Source organism: Electrona antarctica (assembly GCF_951216825.1).
Source record: "Electrona antarctica genome assembly, chromosome: 23".
Lineage (NCBI taxonomy): Eukaryota > Metazoa > Chordata > Actinopteri > Myctophiformes > Myctophidae > Electrona > Electrona antarctica.
The window spans coordinates 23,947,916-23,954,636 of NC_136804.1; the positions used below are offsets into that span (position 1 = coordinate 23,947,916).

The 6,721-nt window shown below is 42.2% G+C and overlaps 1 protein-coding gene across 2 annotated transcripts in view; it reads left to right on the forward strand.

Moving 5' to 3' along the window:
• The window catches only part of lin7a (lin-7 homolog A (C. elegans)), a 64,385-nt gene extending 57,664 nt beyond the window's left edge, over window positions 1–6,721 (forward strand). For both annotated transcript variants that reach the window (XM_079494716.1, XM_079494715.1), the window contains exon 6: window positions 4,674–6,721. The gene's annotated coding sequence lies outside the window, so the exon portion shown is untranslated. The remainder of the gene's footprint in view (window positions 1–4,673) is intronic.

Genomic DNA, 6,721 nt, shown 5'->3' on the forward strand with positions numbered 1-6,721 from the left:
GGAGCGGTCTTGATACCGGAAGGTCGCCAGTTCGTATCCCCGGACCGGCACGTTAAAATTACCACCGCTGAAGTGCCATTGAGCAAGGCATTGAACCACTACCATGAAATGTTCTATGAGCAGGGCCTGGCTGTAAACAAGTATCTGATGCTTAGTCCAGTTACCCTGGGTAAATATAGTAACTTTGCTTTGCTTTGCTTTGCTTACTCACCGCCAGTAGTCTCTCGAGACTGACTGTTGACTGGCGTCAAATTCAAGGAAAAGAGGGTGCTGTTTTTCCTTTCTTTTTTTGACGATGGGTTCTCAGATCGTCTTGCTTTCTATCATGCACGCGTGTGCACCATACTGTGCCGTACCTGCGTGTGCACCATACTGTGCCGTACCTGCGTGTGCACCATACTGTGCCGTACCTGCGTGTGCACCATACTGTGCCGTACCTGCGTGTGCACGTCTTTTGTTTTGTTTTGGTACCACACCGTAGAACCTGACGCCCCAGCAGAACTACATGTAATAGAGGTTGAGGTTGATTTCATCAACCGACACTATATGACGAAAGATATGAGGGCGCCCCGCCCTCACTTTGCACAAGTGTGATTTTTACATAATAGTGAAGACTCTTTGCTATACTATGAAAATGCTTATATTTATTCTAACTAGATTAGGCTAGATTATATCATGGTGCCAATTGCCAAAATGTCAAAACTTTCAGTAAATATGTTGCATTTCCTGTATGTTTTTAACTTAAAGGCTATAAGAAAGAAAGGTGTCCTCGTATGATCGCATCATCTTTTAAGAACAACATGTCTTTGAGATTCCAGGAGCTGCAAAGGTGTTGCCTTTGGAAATGGACCTCTAGGGCAGGGGTTCTCAACCCGTGGGTCGCGACCCCTCGGGGGGTCGCCAAATTATTTTAGGGGGTCCCCAAATTATTTTCAAAAATGTTCACGATTTTTTAAAAATAGCAGACCTACAAGCTCGTAGCGCGCCACTTGGTGGCGCGCTATGAGCTTGTAGATCTGCTATTTTTAAATAGCTAAATTATAACAATGCTTAAAACACCAAAAGGGGTTCCCGCCCAAAATGGTTTAAGGTTATTGTAGCAGTCAATTTATATTGGGGGTCGGGAGGGGGCGGGGCGGGGGTCCCGAGACGTTGCCAAAGCATTTTCGGGGGTCCCCGGCCAAAAACGTTGAGAACCCCTGCACTAGGGATTCTCAAGTCCACTTTTCAAGTTAATACGCTATTGGATTTACCAGGCTCAGTTTCAGTGCCTTTTCTTATGAACTAATGCTGAAGACAAATGAACAGATTCTGCAAACACACCCACGGCTCACAGCAGGAATGTTGGTCTAGCTCTTTGAATTGTCAGTTATAGATTCCATCAAGCACTTCAAGCTTCCTTCATTAAGCACTATGGCTGCAGAAGGGAGGCATAATGATATAGTGCGTTGCTGCACAGTCTTTTGATGTTTGACAGCCAACTCTTCTTTTCAGTTGTAGAAAACAATTCCATCATTCCGCCCTAAGCCCGGTTGGGTCTTGAAACCTGAAAGAGCAGTGGGTATAGTGAAGTCAGTGCATTAATGATCTCACTGCGTGGGCTGCAGGTTTAGCCAAGGTTTGTAGAGTGATTATATCGGATTCTCTGCAGGAATACGGATGAGCAGGTAGTATTTGTGAAGTCAAGTCATATTCTCTCTAAATCATGCAGACCACTGAGAATTTGCCTAGAGTTCTATAATTGTATTAATTTCCTCAAAAAATATATCTGAGCCTGAGGTTTCCATTTTAGTAGTCCGTCCGTCCGTCCGTCCACCAGTGCGTCCGCCCGTCCATCCATCCATCCGATAGACAATGAGACAGACAGACAGACAGACAGACAGACAGACAGACAGACAGACAGACAGACAGACAGACAGACAGACAGACATAATTAATTTAATTAAGAATGTGTCTCATGTAACCACAGCTGACAACAAGGCACTCATCAGATTCAGAATGAGTTTTGGATTACAATGTGCTGTCGATAATGCAATCACAGTAGTTATTTAAGGTCTCTGCTGGTCCTAAAGTGATTTAAACGAGATTTAGTCTGTGGTAGTTTTTGTGTTCACAGTTCACATTGTTTGTGTGTTTTATTGTTTTTGTTTCACCATTCATTTACTATATCAAAATGTTGTCAAATCAAGCATTTTATGATGAATGGTCAACTCATTATCTACGCCAGTGGTTCTCAACCAGTTGTCCGGGAACCACCAGTGGACCTTTAGGGGGTTCCAGGTGGTCCCCAGCTAAATGAACCACCAGTGGACCTTTAGGGGGTTCCAGGTGGTCCACAGGGAACCACCAGTGGACCTTTAGGGGGTTCCAGGTGGTCCACAGCTAAATGGAACCACCAGTGGACCTTTAGGGGGTTCCAGGTGGTCCCCAGCTAAATGAACCACCAGTGGACCTTTAGGGGGTTCCAGGTGGTCCACAGGGAACCACCAGTGGACCTTTAGGGGGTTCCAGGTGGTCCCCAGCTAACCACCAGTGGACCTTTAGGGGGTTCCAGGTGGTCCACAGCTAAATGAACCACCAGTGGACCTTTAGGGGGTTCCAGGTGGTCCACAGCTAACCACCAGTGGACCTTTAGGGGGTTCCAGGTGGTCCACAGCTAAATGACCACCAGTGGACCTTTAGGGGGTTCCAGGTGGTCCACAGCTAAATGATGGAGAGATGGTAGTCATTTTATGCTCTCAAGAGTTATTAAATAAACATCTGCATTACTTAATTCACAGGAAGTCTACACAATTAGAGAATGTAGAATAGTTGTTGTTTGATTGGTATCCACAGCATGGAATTGTGGATAAAATCTTATCCAACGACAACTAAATATTCTAAGTCTTGGGTCTGAGAAACTAAATGTCTTCAAATGGTGGTCCGTGGTAACCTGACTCCGCCAGATGGGGCAGCAGAGAGTACACAGTGCTGCCTTGATCCCGCCTCTAGCTGCTGCTGATTGGCCAGGCCGTTTTGTGGCTGGGCATCAAGTCTGCCTGAGAGTTCCCAGATGGGAGCAGGAGGGGGGAACCCAGTGTACTCTCTGCTGCCCCATCTGGCGGAGTCAGGTTAGGTCCGTGGCTCAAATGCAGAATAAATAATGGACCTTGATGTAAAAAAGGTTGGAAACCACTGAAGTGGCCCGTACAGTATGCATCCTTGTACATTGTTTGGCTTAGGCCACACATGTACTGTACAAAGATGCATACATGCTGCTTCTGAAATGCTCTCGGTGGCGGTTGATGGCCGTGCGAAAGACGGCACAAAAACTGGTCTGTATATTCAGAAATGTGTTGGAGAAATGCTGTCCTTGACTACACAGTAAATTACTAAATTCCTTCACGAGATCTTACATACGAGTATGAAAGAGTAAAAACTCATTTTCCGTCGTTCAACAGCTTTCGATTTCCTTTCTGCCTTTCACCAGTTCCCTCTTTACATTACAGAAGAGGATTTTACGGATGCTTCTTGCCTCGGTTTTCACAGGCGCTACAATATCTAGGGTGATAGATGATAAATGATGATGAATTTCACTGGCAGGCATTGGCCTTTCACGCCCCTACACCTCTATCGCCGCCATTACATTAACCTGATTTATATTATCTGAAGTCAAGATCACTATTTTGCCGTTAACGCAGTGTACAAGGACACTGTTTTTGTGGCTGAAAAGCAGGAAGTAAGTGTTCACCTTAATCTGGTGTTTCAGAAACACACTAGCCCTAATGTTCTGTTGAAAATCGTAGTGTCCCTTTGATGTATGCACTTGGAAAATACTTCCCACTATCTTGCATAACATGCAAGCATTGATACCTAATTAATTGATAACATTATATGATACTGTACCTCCACCAACAATGGCAGATCTATGAGCTTGTAGATCGGCTATATTTGGTGCGGGACCAGGGGTCATCGCCATGCTCGCTTGTGGTGGACATTTTTGTAATTTTTTTTGCCACGGACATACTGTATGTCCGTCTGTCAGTATGTCTGAATGACCATAATACGGTAGGTCTGTAAATCTGAGGGTGTACACATTTGTACACTCAGAGTTAAGCGTCCTTGCAAATAAAACATTTGAGAACCACTAGTACTAGTGGACTCGTAATGTCGCCATATAGTGTCGTAGTAACTAAGGGCTCCATTTTCGTCACCACTAAACCCCTTATCCCTAAACTTCTTTGCCTTTTTTTTACTATTTTGAAAAACATTTTTGAATAGTTCAACTAGCCAATCTACATCGACACGTTGTGAGCTTGTAGACTGGCCATTTTAACTATTCAAAAATGTTTTGCAAAATAGTAAAAAAAAAAAAAAAAAAAAGGCAAAGAAGTTTAGGGATAAGGGGTTTAGCGGTGACGAAAATGGAGCCCTAAGTGTCATACATATTCTGAAGAAAACCTGGAATAAGAACATTATAATTGTGTGTAAAATGAAAATCAAAAATGTGCCACGGACAAGACCAAGTCTTCGCCACAGACATTTGTCCGTGTACAGACATGATGACCCCTGTACGGGACACCTTCATTCATACCAATAGGTAAAAATCCATCATTGACTGAGCTGTCGGCTAGTGCCTAAAGTATGTATGTCTCACCGTCAGTATTTTTGTGTTCATATTTTCGGGTTGGCAGGATGTTCTCAAGTGAGAAGAAGTGATGGCAAACAGAGACATGGATCTTAGGAACCGTCTGTGTGCTGAGGATCCCGAGGGAGCCATGCAGAATAGAAGACTCTCTCTCTGTCTCTCTCTCTCTCTCTCTCTGTCTCTACTGTGTACCACCAAATACTGAGCAAAAATACAAAGAGCTGTTCGTACTGAAATTGGTGCTTGGAAGACATGTATGAAAACACAAGAGAAAGGCTCGCACTGAAAGTCAGTCATCCCACCCCCCTTCATATCTCTGAAAGTCAGTCATCCCACCCATATCTCCTTTGAACTTGTTTTGAAATGTTTTCTTCTCTAATTGGTGAATGTTGTGTTATGAACTCCTGCTCTTTCTTTTGTTGTTTTTTCATTCAGCCATCCATTTCTTACAGCATTCTTTACTGACATTTCTTATTCCATGACATGTACAGTGTTGTTTCTATTCATTATTCTACTGGTGCTTGTGTTGATACACATGACCATTGTTCTTTGTGTGTGTGTGTGTGTGTGTGTGTGTGTGTGTGTGTGTGTGTGTGTGTGTGTGTGTGTGTGTGCGTGTGTGGGCGCGTGCGTGCGTGCGTGCGTGCGTGTGTGTGCGTGTGTCCAAACGTGTCCTGTTTTGGATAAATGTGAACTTTTTTACCTTCTATATTGTAGCAAGAAAATATTTTGTATTTGGGGAATCTTCTAGATTTAGCAATAACACAATTAATTATACATGGAACAAGCATCAAGGTCAGATAAATGATTTATTGGACGGCTGTAAAGTAAAACTGGATCTTCTGCACTGTGTGATGTAAAGACGACTTGTTTTGACATGGACTGTCAGGCTATGTCCCTCCACAGGTCATTCAAGGAGATTATTGATTCAGTGGGAACATTATAGTACAATTAATGTGCAATAAATGTATTATTAGACTGGAGGTAAGCCTCAAGAGATGTATCTATCCAGATAATATATCTATAATATACACACAGTACAGTATATGAGTTAGGCCTATAGGGTCAGATGTGTCTCAAAATACAAGATACGCGACAGGTTCCCGCAAAGGACACAAAGAATGTCAACATGTCACATGAACGGCGTGTCCAAATATGATTACGATTATGTTTTATTTTTCAGATCAGTCTATTTTATAGTTTTATTGGAGATTTACGGAAAAGCTTATAGTTCTATTTAAATATGTATTGTATACTTTTTGTTAAGACTTCTTGATTATAATTTTAAAAAATCATCGTTGTATTGCCGCTGGATACTGGTAGGTACATACAGTAGGTCGTATACACACCTGAATCGCATGACTACTAAACCATCTTTGATCTGCTCGTCCGGTTTCCATATTTGACAATCATTGTGAGACTGTGTGGAATGTTTTATCCGTCTTCTCCCTCTGAGCTGTGAGAGATCTTTGTTTTTTTTTTGTTTTTCTTTCAAACCCTTGTAACTAAACTACTGACCATACAAACCCTAATTAAAATGCCAATGTTGCTCTATTGATTTATTGTTGCCTAGTGAACTTGTGTTGCAAGATGACCTCATGTTAGACTTACGGTACATATTTTTGTTTGATTTACATTTCAAGTAGGCCATGGTTTCCTAAATAGCGTGTTTGCTGTAAGGTCCGTGTGGCGCGTAGTGCAAAAGTGCAAGTCTTAAGGGACCTCAGTGTTAAAGGATGTTGGGAAACCCGTCCCTGTTTAGATCAAATTATTTCTGTCCCTCTCTCACTCCCAAAGCAGTATAGGCCTACATCTTAATGTACATAGCAAAATCACAAGTGTTAATTTAATTCTGAGATTGTAAGGGTCACTTTTTACTCTCTCAGAGCTAAATGAACGCTCAGAACATTACTGTGTTGCCAGAGCCTTTTTGTATCTTAATTCAAGTACTCTTTCTTAATTGAAGACTTGCATTTTTGAAGCTGGTAGTCCTGTATTTAACGTACATACAGATCAAAAAATAAGAAAACAAACCGGTGATATGCAATTGTTATACATATTATATTTGTATAAATAAATCTATGTGCTTGTGTA